Source organism: Panthera onca, chromosome A2 (assembly GCF_046562875.1).
Source record: "Panthera onca isolate mPanOnc1 chromosome A2, mPanOnc1 haplotype 2, whole genome shotgun sequence".
Classification (NCBI taxonomy): domain Eukaryota; kingdom Metazoa; phylum Chordata; class Mammalia; order Carnivora; family Felidae; genus Panthera; species Panthera onca.
The window spans coordinates 15,746,018-15,765,159 of record NC_138340.1 but is presented as its reverse complement, the minus strand read 5'-3'; positions in this window follow the sequence as shown (position 1 = coordinate 15,765,159).

Below are 19,142 nucleotides of genomic sequence, written 5' to 3'. Positions count from 1 at the left end.
ACGCGCGATGTAAATTAAGCTGTTAGCCTGTTTAATTGGGTCCGTTCGTTGTTTGGGAGTTGTCCGTGCTATAGAGAAGCCACAAATACATTTTCAAAGACTTTTTAAGTGACATGAAGAAGCTCTAATGAGAGGATTTGAAATAGAGCAAGTTATTTACCTGTTCACTTAGTTACTCACAATAGTTGTCGAACATTTGCTTTGCCAGGACCGTGCTGGGAATACAGCCAGTGGATCGGGCGGACCTGACCTTGAGGGGCTAACAGTCTGGTATGAAAATTGCTGGGAAGGAAAAGCCCCCTCCTGTCAGTCGTTGTCTTCTCATGGGAGTAAGGGTGCTATTTAGTTTTCTTCTTCACTCTTAGGTTATTTCCAAATTTTCTATATTAAACATGTGCAGCTTTTTTTTAAAACAGATTCATTGAGGTGTAATTGGCACACTATTAACTGTACCTATTTAGAGTGTGCAGTTGGGGGGCCCCCTGCGTGGCTCAGTCGGTTAAGCATCCGACTTTCACTCAGGTCATGATCTCACGGTTCGTGGGTTTGAGCCCCACACCGGGCTGTGTGCTGACAGCTCAGAGCCTGGAGCCTGCTTCGGATTCTGTGTCTCCTTCTCTCTCTGCCCCTCTCCCACTCATGCCCTGTCTCTCTCTCTGTCTCAAAAATAAATAAACATTAAAAAAATAATAATAAAGTGTACATTTGGATAAATTTTGGTACCATATACAGCAGTGAGACCATCAGCCCAGTGCAGGGTGCGGTCACATCCATCACTCTCGAAACTTTCTTTGTGATCCTTCGTGATTAATTCCCTCCTCTATTCCCGCCCCGCCTCTCCTCCCCAGTCAACCATCAATCTGCTTTCTGTCACCCTAGTTTGGTCTGCATTTCTAGAATTTTGGATACAAAATTGGCACGTATTCTTTTTTGTCTGGCTTCTTGGACTGAGCGTCACTATTTTGAGATTCATCCAAGGGGCTACGTTGTTGTTTCTTATTCTTGATGAACCATTTTCAACGATGCGGATAACAGTCTTGTCCACTTAGCAGTGGGTGGATATTTGATCAAGATCATATGTTCTTCCGACTGAGCCAGGCAGACACCCCCCCACCTTTTTTTTTAAGTACATAAGAAATAAGTAAGTATCTACTGCTCTAAAGAGAAAAAAATTTGGGGGCGCCTGGGTGGCTCAGTCGGTTAAGCGTCCGACTTCGGCTCAGGTCACGATCTCGCGGTCCGCGGGTTCGAGCCCCGCGTCAGGCTCTGGGCTGATGGCTCAGAGCCTGGAGCCTGCTTCCGATTCTGTTTCCCTCTCTCTCTGCCCCTCCCCCGTTCATGCTGTGTCTCTCTGTGTCTGAAAAATAAATAAACGTTAAAAAAATTTAAAAAAAAAAGAGAAAAAAATTTTAATTCAGAAATATATAGAGGAAGAAAAAGTAAATTTCTCTTTTATTCCCTTCCTTTCCTAGTTCTTCATACATATTTATTATTAAAAATTTGGCATGCATTCACTGAGAGGCTTTTCTTTGCATGTGCATTTGGGTGTGTAAGTGGGATTCTGTGAGATCTGCCACTCTGGTTCTGGGGTCACCCAATGCACAGTGAAGCCTAGAGATCTTTCCTTAATGCACATAGCTCTACCTCAATCTTTTGAATCGTTGCTAAGAATCCTACTTCAATAATTAGGATTATTTAACATGGGGTTGTTTAACACGGTTAGGCTTTTTTTTTTTTTTTTTTTAAGTAGGTTTCATGCCCAGTGTGGAGTCCAACGCAGGGCTTGAACTCATGACCATGAGATCAAGATCTGAGCTGAGACCAACAGTTGGACGCTTAACCCACTGAGCCAGACTTTTATACGTGCATCCCATGAGAGAAGCAGGTCTCCTCAAAATTCTAAATGAATGTGACACTCGGTGAATTTCCTTTTTTTTCCCCACCCAGAAAGGATTCCATTTCTTTTGGTTGATCCTGGTGGCACCATCGGCTTGCCCACCCTCCTGCAGAGTGAGAGAATGTTCACTGACAACGCGATGATGGCTTGGCCACACGTCTAAACAGCTCTGCCGTGTGCCGTGTGCATGGCACATGCTTCTCCCGTGTTTGTCAGACCAGAATTGCCTTATCCAGTCCACCATCCGGTCCTGTGCCTGGTGGCAAGGAGGCTTTCTTGAGTTTAGTTGTTCTGAAGAGCAAAAGGGCTTCACCTCTTCAACTCTCAGTTTTGGAGATGAGTAAAATTAGGGGTTTCTTTTTCTCATGTCAGGAAATTTACCACATCTGTCCAATGTGGTGAGAGATGCTTTCTTGTTCGAAACAGACAACGATGTAACCCGTGCCTGGTGAGCATTACAGTTTTGTCCTGTCTCCTCTGAGGGCTTTTTTTTCCCCCCTCTTTTTCTTGTGACGGTCACAATGTTACTGGGACCACATGAGATGCCACCTCTTTATCCTCTTTTAGCAATTACGTGGGGCTCAATCATTTACACTTCCATAAAATCATGACTCCTTTCAGATATAGTCGTATCTCCTGCACTTGATGTTGTATCGTAAACATGTTCACGTTATTAAATATTAATCCAAGAGTTAAATCCAAATCTTAACTGGTGATGACTTCGCAATATTTCCGATACAGACATGCCCTAGTTTATCTAACCATTCCGTTAACGACTGACGGATTTTTACTAGTAGGTGAACATTTTGAGCAGCTAAGTGAATAAAAGTTATTTTAAAAAAATCATTAATTGCAACCAGGGGAAATTAGGTTTTAGTGGCAACACTAAAATTAAGTTAGTTATTGGGTCTTCATTTTCTTTTTTTACTTACCTTCTTTTATTTTTTAAAGGTTGTCGTTTTAAGTCATCTCTACAGCCAACGTGGGGCTCGAACTCACAACCCCGAGATCAAGAGTCACCCTCTGAGCCAGTCAGGCGCCCCTTTACTTATCTTCTTAGGATAATGCCTTCCTCATTATTTTGAATAAATATTCACCCTAGCCATTTTCACATGACTCACTTTAAAGACTTTGATCTTCAGAAAATGTTGTAAAATCTCTTCCTCATTATTTGATAACAACTTACAATGACCCGTTACTTGCCGATCTCTGACAAGTGTGGGGGGTTAAAAGTCCGTGTATGTTCAGCCATTCCATGGGGCACCTGTGGGTCACAGTTTCACACAGAGTGTCCCACTGTGTAGGACAAACAGTGTGTGTGTGAAGAATAAATCAGAGACATCATGACATAACCCCCTAAGTATTTCAAAATGCATTTCTAATAAATTAGTAATGTTTGCCCATGTCACAAAAAACAATACACCTAAAATTAGCAATCATACTCTTACATCACCTAATAGCCAATATACCTTCAAATTCCCCAAATGTCCCTCCAAGTATCCTTCATAGCCTTTCGCTTCATACCAGAAACCAGTCTCAAACTACATTATTGCATCTGGTTGTTACGTGCACTCGTTGTCCTTTTTTTTTTTTTTTTAATATTTATTTATTTTGAGAAAGACAGAAGACGAGCAGGGGAGGGACAGAGAGAGGGAGAGAGAGAATCCCAAGCAGGCTCCATGCTGTCAGCGCAGAGCCTGACGCGGGGATCGGTCCCACGAAATGATCTGAGCCGAAATCGAGAGTCGGACGCTTGACCGACTGAGCCATGCAGGCGCTCCCCTCACTGTCATTTAACCGAGGCACTAGTCTCTTCCATTATGGGATCTTCGTACTGCAGCCGGTGGACCAGATTAGAGACCCCCCCCCGCCATACACACATACCTGCTTGCTTAACCCTGCTGGAAAGACGTGAAACGTGCTTCCCCTTAGTTACATAGTTTCCAAATAAGGAGTCGGTACCGGTACCGGCTGCCTCAGATGATTTCTTTTGGCTTTCTCTCGAGGATCACTATGGATTCGCGAATTTTCATGTATTCACTGGGCGTGTTTTTAGTGAGCTATTCTTGGCCACCAGGAGAAGACTATTCTCATCAGAACCCAGCCCAGCCTAAACTAAGTTCAATTTAAGACAAAGCTTCAAAACAAGCGTGGGTCCAAATATAACCTTCACACATTCTGGAAAGAGGAAGCGCTACTTTCTAAGAGACCAGTGGCGAGATAACCTAATACATTATCGTTATCATTTTCACTCGTATTTATGTTCTCGCCTCCTCTCCAAGATGCGGGAGAATCCAAATGTGCGCCTGAAGGGAGGCTGCACACTTGTGTCACGTGCCTGATGGTCGGCGACTTAGGCATGAGCTGTGACCAGTGTAGCTCAGACACACTCCTATTCGAGACGATCGACTGAGCCGTACTTTAAGATGCTTCCAAGCCACAAGAGCCTCTAATGTTTTCTTCACCTGCACCCAGGCTAGGCTCTTTTCTTTCTCGTGTAACACATGGTAGAAACAACAGGTTCAGAGCCCATCCTCACCACGTCCCGGTCTCCCCACCAGGGTTTGTGGAAGAAACAAGGAGGGGACGCGACGTCGTGGTTTTTGTTGCAAGAACCGCCGGGGAGGGGGTATCGTGGAACCCTCTCTCCTCGACAGCCAGCATGACCTCGCCGGTCTGCCTTTTCATGTTGTCCTGGGTCACTGCCAGTCCCTTCCCTGGGGAGCAGATCCACCTGGCGAAGAGAAGCCGTGCATCCCAGCCTCCCCGCCTCGTGCGACACGGCGTTAAGACCCGCTATGCCCCCCAAGAGCAGAGAGCGCGTCTGTTTTCCTTACTGTTGGGACCCCACAACCTAAGGTGCGCCCGACATACATGCTGGGTTTCAGTACACACTTGATGAACACCTCGATGAACTTGGCGTCCAAAAGTCCACAGCCGGCCGTGTATCATTTTTGCCTTCTCACGACAAATGAGCTCCTGAAAACAGTGATGATCGTAAAAACCACCGAGTGGGGAATAAACCGTCTGGCCTTGACGGGGCCCCTTAGGCAAGTCGTGGGGCTGTCTCAGCCCTCCGCCGTCCCCCAAGACAGGTGCGTAATAAATGACATGAATGTGCCTCATGGTTTCCAGCTTCTGGAAGGAGACGTCTCGCTCAGGAAGGGGTGAGGAAAGGCTTCCAGTCCGTTACACCGGGAGGGATGACTGGGGAAGCCTAAGAAAGTGATAGACCTCAAATCGGTTATATGCTTTAGCTTGTGTTAGGCTGTGGTCTTGCCCAGGGTCTTACTCATCTGTGATTCTGTTCCCGTGTCGACAAATAAACAGACATCACACACACACACACACACACACACACACACACTCACACTTCTGTACAGGTTGAAGCTGTACAGTAAATGGCTTTCATCCGAGGCTAGCAGCCACTTAGAAAAAAACCTTTTAGGAATCAGGCAGATATGTTGGGCTAGCTTCTGGCTCAGAAAAAACAAACACTTAGCAAACCAAACGGCACTTTGGGGCTTTTCTGAGCTTTCACATTTTTATCAGTGTTCTCGAATTCACTCACCATCCATCTTCCCTTTTAACATTAAAAATAAATCCCCCCCCCCCACCCCGCCTTGAACTTTTGCCCTCTGTAGGTTTGATCTCTGGAGGGTGTTTTTTTTTTTCTTTCTGCTCCTCTGCATTCTTTCAAAATAACTATAATACCCACAGGTGGTATCTGTACCGAGATTAAGCGGTTTGTAAGAAATACTCCTCTTGGGCCCTCTCTCTGGTTTCCCAGAAATGATGCCTGCCTCTCCAGCCCCAGCGCACTCCTGCAAGGCCAGCGTGCTTGGACCCTGTGCTCAATAGGGTCCAAAGATAATCCCCAATAAAAGACCCAGAAGAGGGGCGCCCGGGTGGCTCCGTCAGTGAAGCGTCCCACTTTGGCTCAGGTCATGATCTCACGGTTCGTGAGTTCGAGCCCCGCGTCGGGCTTGGGCTCTGTCTCTTCTCCTCCCCTGCTTGTGCTCTGTCTCTCTCCCTCAAAAATAAACACTTTAAAAACAGACCCAGAAGAAACATGCCCAAAGGAAAGATGAGCAAAAAACCAAAACCAAAACAACAACGACGACGACAACAACGGTTGGCAATGGATTGGTCCAGAAATCAGCGGAGAGGTTGAAGCAGTGGTTTCTAACAGGAAGGTGGGAAAAGACGAACCCGGTTCGCGTGTTGCTAACCAGTCCCCCTGCTCCATATTTAGTGTGTAAACCCCGTGAGCCGAGGCCCCTGATGAGACCAGCCTTCCCTGTGCCCCACTCCCCCCACCCCGGCCCCAGGAGCCCCTCCTCACATGGCTCATGTGCTCCCCGTGCTTAGAAAGGCGCAGGGTGGTTTTTTTACAGAAGAATATGAGCCTGGCTTGGCTACACTGCCAACATCTAAAACTATAAAAGATTAATTTCAGGCAAAGAAAGGCTTCGCCTGCCAGAGAGAAGAACCCCATGACTCTATCACCAGATAAGTAGATTCATCACAGTTGGTGATGCACTTATGCTCCCGCCCCACAAAAAGCGCGTATTAACGTAAGTTTGTAGTAAATGCTCATCCCCCGTCTGATTTATTTTAGGGCCCCAGAGTCCTTTCCTCTTCTTTTCTGCTCTTCCCTGCTGACACACACGTACACACACCCCCATACACTCGTGCACACGCATACACACATTCACACAAGCGCCCGTAACACACACGCCTGTATGCAACACACACGCACACCCCCCCCACACAACATACCCCACTCACAGCACACACACACACATGCGTGCACACACTCACACACACTTAGACGCACCCACACAACACGTACACACACATGCGTGCACGCACACACACTCAGGGACACACACTCTTCTTTCGTTCTCCTGGTATAATTTCTTGAATAAAGTACTACCCATAGGTGCAAAGTTTTAAGTCCACATTAATGTTCATTTTCTCCCTCTAAAACAACAGTCTCTGTTTCTCATGCCACGATCCTTAAAGACCATTAGCACCATATTCCGTGATTAATATACAATTAATACGGCACTCCCTTTCGAGCTTCCCAAATTCTTGTTTTCTCTTTTTTCCAGTTTTTAGTTAAATTCCAGTTAGTCGGTGGGGTGCCTGGGTGGCTCAGGCAGTTAAGCGTCCAACTCCTGATTTCAGCTCAGATCACGATCTCAACGGTTTGTGAGTTCAAGTCCCGAGTCCGGCTCCACGCTGATGGTATGTCTGGCTGCTTGGGATTCTCTCTCTCTCCCTCTCTCTGTCCCTCCCCTGCTCACGCTCTCTCTCTCTCTCTCTCTGCCCTTCCCCTGCTCATGCTCTCTCTCTTTCTCTCAAAATAAGTACATAAAACTTTTAAAAAATAAAAAAATAAGTTCCAGTTAGTTAACATACTATGTAATATATTAGTTTCAGGACTAGCATTTAGTGATTCATCACTTACATACGACACCCAAGGCTCATCACAGCAAGTGTCCTCCTTCATGCCCATCACCCATTTGGCCCATCTCCCCCCCCCTCCCCTCCAGGAACCCTTAGTTTGTTCTCTGCCATTAAGAGTCTGTTTCCTGGTTTGCTTCTCTTCCCCACCCCCAACTACATTCATCTGCTTTGTATCTTAAATTCCACACATGATTGAAATCATATGGTATTTGTCTTTCCTGAACTGACTTACTTTGCTCCGCAAAATACTCTCTAACTGCATCCACATCGTTGTAAATGGCAAGATTTCGTTCTTTCCTTACTTATCAAAAAAGAAGTGAACTTTATTTCAATCCTTTACACTTTTTAGTGAGCATTTCATGTAAGGTTCTGTGAAAGATCCACATTCCTTCATTTATTAACTTCTCCCACTTGAAAATGAAAACTCAGTCCAGTGGTGTCTTTTGTCAGTGAAAGATACAAGTGTCAGCATATACCGGGGACCCAGGTCACAGGTTCTTCTGATAGGTATGGTGTGAGCAGAGTAAAACAATTCGATCAGGCGTGCAGGTTAATTACAAGATGAACGATTACTTCTGCACAGCAAACTCTTCTAAAATACAGGCACACACCCGAAACTAAGATCACACTGTATGTTAACTAACTGAAATTTAAATAAAACCAGAAAAATATAGAAAATAAAATACAGGAAGAGATCAGTTCCCATTTCTGACCTGTAGGCTGAATTGTCAACTTCTACTGTCCAATGAAGCAAGATCCTGCATTTTGGGTTTGTGGGGGGTTTTTCCTGCATCTTGTTTTTCAGTTCGACTGTCAGAGCCCTGTTTATTTTCACCTGGAAATAATTTTTACGGGGAACAAAATTTCCACCTCTGTCCCTACTTCTCAGAGAGCTTCCCGGAGGCTCATTGTCTATAGTCGGTGGGCTCATCTCAGCGATGATGAAGTGAATCAACCCTCTCTGAGAACCACAATTTATAACGTGAAGGGAGCAAACACCGATCTCTGAAGTCAACATCCCATTTAAAACATGCAACCTCAAGGTGCAGATCAACAATTCTTAGAACTATTTTTTTAATGATAGCATTACGAGAAAAATCTTCACTCTTTTAGTAGAGACTGACTCAACCTTTTGATGATGAGACAAAAGAGGAATCCAAATTGAACACAATTCCCTTTTCCTTTGGATCTGAACAAAGGCCCTTGCAGAGAAGTAGCACCTACACCTCTTCATTCTCTCAAGGTTTCTATTTCTTTTTAGTTGAGGCGGCTTGTGTGTGTGTGTGTGTGTGTGTGTGTGTGTGTGTTTCTATAGCCTATATAGCAGACATGTTGAGTTTACAAAATATGAGGTGTGAGAGGCGCCTGGGTGGCTCAGTCACTTGAGCCTCTGCCTCTTGATTTTGGCTCAGGTCAGGATCTCACGGTTTGTGGGTTCGAGCCCGGCGTCAGGCTCTGTGCTCAGAGAGCTTGCTTGGGATTCTCTCTCTCCCTCTCTCTCTCTCTCTGCCCCCTCCCCTGCTCACGCGCTCTCTCTCGAAAATAAATAAAAAGATAAACTTTAGTAAGCCACAACGACAACAGAAACGAAATACGCCATGGGATTGCCACTTTAACAAAGGATAGAAACGATAATTAGGGATAGAAATTAGTTACCTCCGTGACCCGAGGTAAAAGTATCAAAGCAGGTGTATCATGTCGTTCACAGATCACACTCCGGGGGACAGAAGCCCCTATATGACACGCGGAACCCCGAGCGTAAGTGGAGTGACACGGACCAGGAAGGCACCGTGGGCACACAGAGCCGCTGAGGACAGACTTCCAAGGGACCCCGTTATGAGAGGTGAGCAGAGGGGGACCCAACCCTGAGGGCGAGGAGGAACAGAAAGGAGAGAGCAGTGGAAGCCAAGGGAAGTGTAAAGAAGGAGGTGGTTCAACTCGGAAAGGCTGTGGAGGCACCAGACGTCAGATTCAGCAATGAGGAGATCATTCAATGATCACATGATCACTCGGGCAGGGGGGTGGGGCTTGGGAGAAATCTGTGTCAGGGGGAGGCGAGGGAGACTGACTGGGGGGACAGGCGAGGGGGACTGACTGTCAGGGGGCCAGGCTGCGGGTGACTGACAGGTGAGGTGTGAACAGCCACCGGGAGCTTCTTTCCGGGGGTTCAGCAATAAACAGAAGGAACAGGTGAGGGCAGCCAGTGATAGGAAACGTTTGAACACAGGGAGGGTGGGTTTGGGGTTAATGTTTGTCGTTGTTTTGGTTCATTTTTTTAAAGTTTATTTATTTACTTTGAGAGGGAAAGAGAGAGAGAGAGAGCTAGGGAGAGGTAGAGGGAGACTCCCAAGCAGGCTCCACGTTGTCAGCACGGAGCCCGATGCGGGCCTCGAACCCACGAACCATGCGATCACGACCTGAGCCGAAACTAAGAGTCAGAGTCTTAACCAACTGAGCCACCCAGGCACCCCTGTTTCGGACCATTTTTATTGTGCAGGAAAACATGAGCATGATTTTTTTTTTAATTTTTTTTTCAACGTTTTTTATTTATTTTGGGACAGAGAGAGACAGAGCACGAATGGGGGAGGGTCAGAGAGAGAGGGAGACACAGAATCTGAAACAGGCTCCAGGCTCCAAGCCATCAGCCCAGAGCCTGACGCGGGGCTCGAACTCACGGACCGCGAGATCGTGACCTGGCTGAAGTCGGAGGCTTAACCGACTGCGCCACCTAGGCGCCCCGCATGATTTTAAACTGAGGAAGAGTCAAAGAGAGAGGAAGAAAATGACAGCATAGGAACTTTCACACACAAAAAATCTTTAAGGATAATCGGTGGAGTTGAGTCCCTGCAGAAGCAGAAGGGCTCGAAAGGGGCCAGAAGCGGATCACAGCCCTGGACGGGAGTCCCTCTGAGAATCAGTGAGGCAAGGAGAAGTACATGGGTGTTCTAGAAGATTGGATGAGAGTCTGGATTCTCTGGGTAGCCCCTGTGATACTTGCCATACATCGAATAATTGTGTCTTCTATTTCTGGAAAAAGACTGACAATAATGGGGCGCCTGGGTGGCTCACTCGGTTAAGAGTCTGACTTCGGCTCAGGTCACGATCTCATGGTTTGTGAATTCGAGCCCCACGTCTGCTCTGCGCTGACAGTGCGGAGGCTGCTTGGGATTTTTGTCTCTCCCTCTCTCTCTCTCTCTACCCCTTCCCCACTTGTGTTCTCTCTCTCTCTCTTTCTCACTCTCTCTCTCAAAGAATAAATAAATAGGGGCGCCTGGGTGGCTCAGTCGGTTAAGTGTCCGACTTCAGCTCAGGTCACGGTCTCGCGGTTTGTGAGTTCGAGCCCCACCCTGGGCTCTGTGCTGACAGCTCAGAGCCTGGAGCCTGTTTCAGATTCTGTGTCTCCCTCTCTCTCTGCCCCCTCCCCCATTCATGCTCTGTCTCTCTCTCTCTCTCTTTCTCAAAAATAAATAAACACTAATAAATGAATAAATAAATAAACTTTTTTAAAAAATAAATAAACAATAACAAATCATGATTGGTAATCATTGTTCTCAAAGTAAGTCACACCAAAATTGAAATACACCTTTCCCATCAAAGACATTCCCCATAAGGCAGTAACGAAAATGACCCTAATGCTTGTACTGTTCACATAAGGTATAGCTTTGTATCCAAAGACGTAGGCCAGCTTCCTGTTTGATTCTGATTTTGCTATAAGATATCTGAATGGGGAAGCGCCCGGTGAACCCAATTCAAATCGGACAGAAATTTGACGTTCCTCCTCAGAGAGGCCGTGAACAAGGTTATGAAACAATCAGTCCAGGGCAGGTGGAGCCCTCCCGTTGGCTCTCCCCCCCCACCCCGACCCCCCCACCAGACCAGCGTGGGAGGCCTGGGTCTGCGAAGCCATCTGGAGAAAAAGGAAAAAAGCAGACAGCAGAGGGCTCCAACCAAAGCGAAAACATCTAAAACATTAGCAATAGCATTTGGAGTGAAGAATTAAGAAAACAAACAAACAAAAAAAAAGATGTGGTTCTTCGGGTGGTCTCTACCCTGAAATCTCTGACCTGAAGTTGCTTCTTTAAAGGGAACAGAAATGAGGCCTGGCCCCTAGGAAGGCGCCTGGACCGTGGTGAGCGCATGAACACAACGGCGGCTGTGACAAAGGGTGTTTTTGCACCGGCTTGAGATTTTATTCTCTCTTTACATCATCGAATGACATAAGGAATGCCCACGTAATAACACGATTCAAATACAGCAGAGGCCAACCATCCCCCCGCCCCCCACGCCTGTCCCCAGTCTATCAGCCAGCCCAGATTGGAGCGTAGTTACTTTTTGGCTTTCCCTCTCCGAATGCGTGTGCGCATGAATAACCAAGTAAGCGAGACCTCCCCGTGACCACCGGTCCCCAGCGTGACAGTTTTCGTCTTGTCGTGTATTACAGACACCTTTCCCCGGCAGCTCACGTGGACTCTTCCTCATACTTTTGTGACAGCGGCGGAAGATTCCACTTCTCTGCAGCATGCTTTAGGCATCCCCCCAAAAGAGAAACACTCACACCCCCTCGAGATCGTAACCACATCAAAACCACAGTAAACATCTCCGTACACACATCTCTGCACGCTTGTTTTTTCTTAAGCGCTTAGACGTGAAGGCAAATCTCTGGGTCAAAGGGCGTGTGCATTTTCAGTTTTGATACAAAGTTCCAGTTTGCCCCCCACCCCCCCAAAGGAAGCCATATTAGTTTATCCTCCTGTCAATTTTTTTTTTTTCAATGTTTGTTTGGTTTTCTTTTTTTTTTTTTCCTCATGCCCCAGGCCATACTGAGCCTTCATGATCCGGAAGTATTTCCACCCTTGTTGATGAGGGAACTCACTTTGAATGGAAATGCAGGTTCATCAAGGAAGCTTACCCTTCCAGAAACGCAGAAGGGGAATCGTCCGTTGGGAGTGAAGAGGGAGAGACAGAAGGATATTTGAGGACCAGGAAAACTTCAAGAGACAGCCCTGTGGGTGAAGCGGGGACAGGAGTCCACCCAAAATGTCTTAAGCAGCTGAAAGACCCACAGAACACTGGGGACAGGGAGGGGGGAGGTCAAAAAATATTTATGAAGCCAATACAGTGGGTTATGGGCCGACACGAATTTAAAGCTGGAATTGCTCAGGTTGGGGTTATTAACAGTGACTCATCTGGTGAGAAACAGAAACTTCTTGTGCTCGGGTGATGACACGGCCCTTCCGAGCCGGGACCCAGAGAAGCGAGTCAAGGGGAAAGGAGGACAGAGAAGAAGAAAAGCGAAGGTTGAAACGACCGGGCGGGGGAGGAGGGCTGGAGGGCAGTGACAGAACGGAGCAGCGCTCAGATGGCCGCTGAGGACCCCAGAGGGACGTGTCTGAGTTCAAGCCTTGAGCACCGCGCTGGGACAGGTGTCGGTGCCGAGGGGGTGCGGGAGCAGAGCGGGTGCTAACGTGACACAGGGCTGCAGCTCGCAGAGCCCGGAAGAGGCAGTACCAGGGACGGCAGGACAGGCTGGGGCCAGATGTCACAGGCCACCAGGAATGTGTGCGAGCCAATGAACGATCCGGGGGGTGGTGGAAGGCGGTGGACGGAAGACAGGTGGCAGTGGGGTCCCTGGAGACAAAAGCCGGTTGAGGGAAGTTCAGTTCGAGGGTCTGTAAGTGACCGCAAAGGAGGCACAGACCACCCGTCCTGCCCTGGAGATGTGACTTGAGGGGAGGAGCCGTGGGAAGAAGGAAGCCCCCTCTCTTGGACGAGGAGCATCTGAGGAAAAAGCTGGGGCTCTTAGGGCACCAAGAAACAGAAAGCGTATTCTAGAAGGCACAGAGCCTGCTGGGGAAGGCAAGTGTTGATGAGGATAGGTAACAAGCAAGTTAGGGGCCCTGAAATGCTTGACTGTGGATCAAACGTGGATCAAAGAGGTTTGGGAATCAGAGTATCAGAAAAGGGATGGAAGGAAGGAATGGTCCACGTGGTGCTTCCGGGAGGTGTCCTGGTGCCCTGCTGTGGCCGTGCCGTCGGGAGGTGTGACAGTGACACGTTCTGGAGGGGCTGGGAGACCGTGCTCCTGGCTGCTGTCCTCCACAGATCCATCCATGTCCCAGCCTGGCCGTCAACTAGCCGCTCAACCCCGCAAAAATTACCTATGCTCACTCAGCCTCGATTTTGTCCCTTCGAGAAGGAGAGGAATCATGGTATCTATCTCATGGAGTTATTCTGAGGATTCCATTAAATACTGCATTTAAGGGGTGCCTGGGTGGCTCAGTCAGTTAAGCATCCAACTCTTGATTCTGGCTCAGGTCACGATCTCACAATTTCGTGGGTTCGAGCCCCGCGTCAGGCTGTGGGCACTGACTGCTCTCAGAGCCTGCTTGGGAGTCTCTCTCTCTCTGCCCCTCTCCCGCTCGTGCTCTCTCTGTCTCTCTCCAAATAAAGAAATAAACTTAAAAAAATACTGCGTTTTAGATAGGAAGCGCTTGTCAATGGGACACAGTAAGTATGCACCAAATGACAGCTATGATTCCCCTCGCAGAGGGCTTAAATATATATATATATATATATATATATATATATATATCCATTTTAAAGAAGCAAATATTCACAATATTATAAGTTCTGAGTCTTTACAAGACACATTGAGCATACGGACAGTCTCTCAACACACAGACAGAAGAACCTGCTTATTGGACACAAGCAGAGACCCTAGTGAAAAACGAACTCCGTGATCTCCACAGTGTGTCGCACAAAATCACACGTAGAAATTCATACTTTAAGTTTCTTAACATGCACACGTGTTTCTATACGGGGCAGACAGATACTAAAGTTTGCGCTGTCTTTCGGTTTACGCGCACATCTCACTGTTGTTAAGAAAAGACCAAATTTTATCAGCTGAGGGCAATTCGAGACCATTTATCTCCAATCTAACCATAAGGGCGTCCATCCCGTGTGTTCCATGTTCAAAGTCATCCACCCTGCGCCCCCCCCCCCACACACACACAGGTTGGTTCGTAGAGGATTTTATAAACGGCCCCTACCACATTCCCCTGCCCACCCAGACCTGAAAGGGACAAACTCCCTCTGGCTTACTGTTCCCTTCCCCACAATGCATTTCACGGTCTTCCACGGATAATTGCGGGAGGTGACCACCACCTTTGCTTAAATGACCTTAAGTGACCTCAACTGCTTTGAGGTGAGCCTGGAGATCTAACGCAAACGGGTACGTGCATGCGGGGCTGTGGAATAAGGATTAGGGGGATGCCCCCAGGTTTACAACCAATGTCTCTTGGACTTCCCGAGAAGGCATTCTCCACAACCAATTCCTAACATTTTCTTTGGGTAGGCTTTACTTGTTTGATGGTTTGGGTGTTCGTTTCCTGTGGGGTGTTTCAGTACGTGGAGGTAATCGCTGAAAGAAATCTATCCTTTGGGCTAAGAAATTGCTGTCATCTACATAATCTTAAAGCGAGTTGTAGTATTTTATGGTGAACCACTTCCTTGCCTGACCTCTTTTAATGCATGTGATAGTGATTTCACCGGTCGAATTTGTCAGTGTCCTCCACTCCTCGGCCAGTCACTAGAGCACTCTGAAACCAACCCACTGAGGGAGTAAACAAGCGGAAGAACTGAAAAATAATCTCTCGCCCGCAAGAGACCCACGCAGAGGCCGTAAGTCCCGTAAAGTCTCTTTCAATCCTGGCTTCTTCCCTTCTTCAAAGTCTTGGGTACTTTCTCAGCCGTAACTGGGTCACGTTGGGGAAACCGGAGAGGACCGGTTACGTACAAGAAGCCCTCTTCCAAAGACTCTGCCTTATTCAAGAGAATCCCCCACAACGATTTTCCCCTAACCACTCCTTACCCGCTACCAGGTCGGTGTCTCTCTGACTTTCCCCTTCCCCGCATCACCTTAAGATTTTTGCCTTTTCTGTGTCCCACCTGTATCACGTTTCACTAAATCCTTTTTTCTACTATTTGGTCTCGCCCTCCCCATCCCGAGCTTCAGCAAAAATCTACAGAGGAGGGAAAGCTGGGGCCCCCTGAATCCCCCATTCCTCCCCTCCCATCCTCACCATCACAACCTCAGAATCTTGCACCCACGAGGGCAGGGAGCTCTGTAAATAGTGGCAGAATCAGTGAGTCTGTCAACACCCTTAAGAAGCCCACCATTATCTTCCCAGCCCTCCTTTTCCTAGTGTGGGTTGCAAATGCCCCGAAATTGGTGGTGCCAGCGTGTTGGGTTGGTAACCTGCGAACTCACAAAGGGTCTCATTTTCTAATAATCCAAAAAGACAGAGCTGATCTTCATTTTATTTATGTTGAATTCTGCTGAAAAGTATATAATGACCTCGTTTGGATGCCTCCTATCTACTCCTTCCAGATTCACACACACACACACACACACACACACACACACTTTTTAAATGGTCACAGCAATGAAAAAAAAAATAGGGTGAGGCTAAGAAGTTCGCTATCAAAGTAGGGTGGAGTTCTTCTCCCCCGCAGCTCGAATTGTTTGCTCTGGTAATCAACCCAAGCTCGTAAACAACAAGCTCAGCCTCTTCGTGAGCCAAATTCATCAAGTTAAGGCCAAAAAGGCATGTTCACATTTGCTGACACTGTTTGGACAGCTTATGTAACAACGATCAACCCCAGCTGGGTAGATGGGCTAACCGTGATCGTTGTAACATCCTCGGTGCCGAAGATTTTAGATTCAGATGGAATTTTCGGTTGAAATGACTACCTGATGCAGCTTCGCAGAACAACTTGAAAAATCCCCAAGCCGCAAAACATACTCACAAGTGACACGTGTGCATTATCTACCCACTCTTTCAGTCCCCCAGCGTTAACGAGCATTTAGCGAACACAGGAGAGCGCATGAAAACACGCTTCGGTTTCCTTAGATATGTCCGGTGATGAACACCTTTACTTAAATGTCATAAAAGTGGTTATGAAATCCATTCTTTATCTCGCCTCCACAGCACCCAGCAAAGTGACCTTCCCCGTGTGTGAACTCCTGAATGTCTACGGTAGCAAGAAAGAGCCAAAGACGTGAGGAAGAACTATTGGACCGGAGTACGCCTAGCCCGTAGTTGGCACTAAAAAATGGACCCCATTGTCAAATTCAACAAACACTCACTCAACGGGAATGGGAGAGATGGCCTGATACAGGGGACGTTGAACGGAGTTTGGAGGGGGTCATGCTGCCGTGGGTGGGTGTTGAGAACCTGCCCTTATGGGCCTTGCAGGGAGACTGAGATCGTGTCTGTGTCCAGACGCCCCTAGGAGGCCATGGTGAGGCGGGGCAGCCAAGCTGGTGCCTCCAGAACATTCCTCCGTGCCTGGGAGTGCTCCGGGTTATACACAGGGGCGCCCTGCCAGCTGTTCTTCTTGTCCCTCAGGTTCACGGTCCTTCCATGGTCAACTGCATGCACATCATCCCTTGACCGTGTGCATGAAGGGCCCCTGGCCGCTCACCAAGGCTTTGCCAAGGCTCCTCCAAACTGGAAAACCACACCTTCTTCCACTGCTTTTCAACAGCCATGGGACACTCAGAAGCTCCCCTAAATAGAGGGTGAGGAAACTTCCAGTCACAGGCGTGGGGATAAAGTTGCGAGAGAAAGCCCTGGCGCCTATATTTGGGTGGGTCAAAGTGGTTGAGAAACTCTCACCACTCTGCTCATGAGATTTGGATTCCAGTCCCAGCTCTGCTGCCTCTGCTCCTGGGCAAAACCCTTTACTTCTCTGAGCTGTCTTTCCTCATCTGAAAATGCTGTTTCCTCCTAACTCTTGTTTTGCCTGACTTGAAACTCACCCACTCAGGTCATTGCCACTTCGCCCTATTGGCCACTTAACTTGATAAATGTGTGTTCACTGCCCTGCCTCTCTTTCTCAAGCTCACATCCCTTTGTAAATCCTACAGAATCTATCCGCCACCACTCTGTTCTAGCAACGGAAGTTTCAAGTTTATTTTTAAAAGCACTGAGCTCCCTCCTCGGGACAACTAAGCCTCGTGCATAATGTGGTACGTGCTGTATTTTGAATTAAATGAATGTGGCAAGAGATGAAAAGAAAAATGAAATTCTCAAAACCAGAATATGATTTAACACCTCCCGGACCAGACTAGTTCACACCTGCTCTCTGGTTTTTCTCCTGAAAACATATTTGTATTAGCTTTATCACAGACTCCTACTTCAGACGCCTCCACCTAGCCCTCTGAGGACATGGACGCGTGGCCCTTGCTCTCCATCTCTGTATCCATAAATTAAGCAGATAGAAGCAGGAGTGTAAAATCCTTTCTGGACTCTCCTCTGTTTTAAGTCTCCCAGATTCTCAGGAAGGTCCCCGCTCTGTTCTCCTTCTTCTTCAGGGTCTACCAGGCTAAGCTGGCTTTTTAGCTTGTTCGTTCCCTCCTTAGTGTATCTGGTTCACGCTTCTGGCTTCTGAGCCTGCTGAAACGCCCACTCGGTGGCCTGTGCCCACTCAACTGTCTTCACCCACCCAGCCCCAAGCGCCTGGTATCCGTAATAATCTGTTTCACCTTGCAACTTTGCCTCTCCTAAGATTTCTTCCCTCCCTCCCGCCCTTTCTTCCTTCCTTCTTTCTTTTCTTTCTTTCTCTTTCTTTCTCCCTTTCTTTCTCTTTCTTTCAGCTTTTCTAAGGTAAAATTGACAAAGAAAATTCTAATATATTTAGTGTGCAATTTGATAATTTGTTATACATATGCATTGCAAAAGGATTCCCTTCTTTGAATTAACCAAGGCCACCCCCTCGTCACCTCACACATTTACTTTATTTTTCTTTCTTTTCTTCTTCTTCCTCTTTCTCTTCTTCTCTTTCTTCTTGGTGAGAACACTTAAGCTCCACTCTAGCAAATTCCAATGATGCAATGCAGTGTTATCAACTATAGTCCCCATGTTACCGTGTTATACATTAGATCCTGGGAACTTACTCGTTTTATAAATGAAAGTTTGTACCCTTTTGCCAGCACCTCCTTATTTTCCCCCACCTCCCAGCCCCCGCCAAGCACTTTTCTACTCTGTTTCTAGGAGTTTGACTTTTTCTCCCCAGTTCTCCATGTAAGTAATCCTACGCATTATGTCTTTCTCTTGTGGTTTATTTCACTTAGCATACCTAATACCCTGTCGGTCCATCCATGTTGTCCCAAATGGCAAAATCTTGTCATTTTTTATGGTTGCATAATATTCCAGTGTGCATATGTATGTGTGTGCCATATTATCTTTATCCAATCATCTGTTGGCGGACACTGGGTTGCTTCTATGTCTTGGCTATTGTAAATAATGCTGCAGTAAACACAGGAGTGCATATATCTTTTGGAATTAATGTTTTGGCTTTCTCTGGGTAATACTCACCGGTGGAATCGCTGGCTCATAGGATATTTGTCTTTAATTTTTGAGTAACCCCCATACTGTTTTTCACAGGGCACCGTGTACCAACTTACGCTCCCACCAACAGTGCACGAGGGTTTCTTTTTCTCCACATCCTGGCCAACGCTTGGTATTTTTCACTGGACTAGCCACTCGGACACATGTGAGGTGTTACCTCCTTGCGGTTTTGATTTGCATTTCCTTGATGATTTAGGACAGCGTTTTTTTTTTTTTTTTTTTTTTTTTTTTAACGTTTATTTATTTTTTGAGACAGAGAGAGACAGAGCATGAACGGGGGAGGGTCAGAGAGAGGGAGACACAGAATCTGAAACAGGCTCCAGGCTCCGAGCTGTCAGCACAGAGCCCGACGCGGG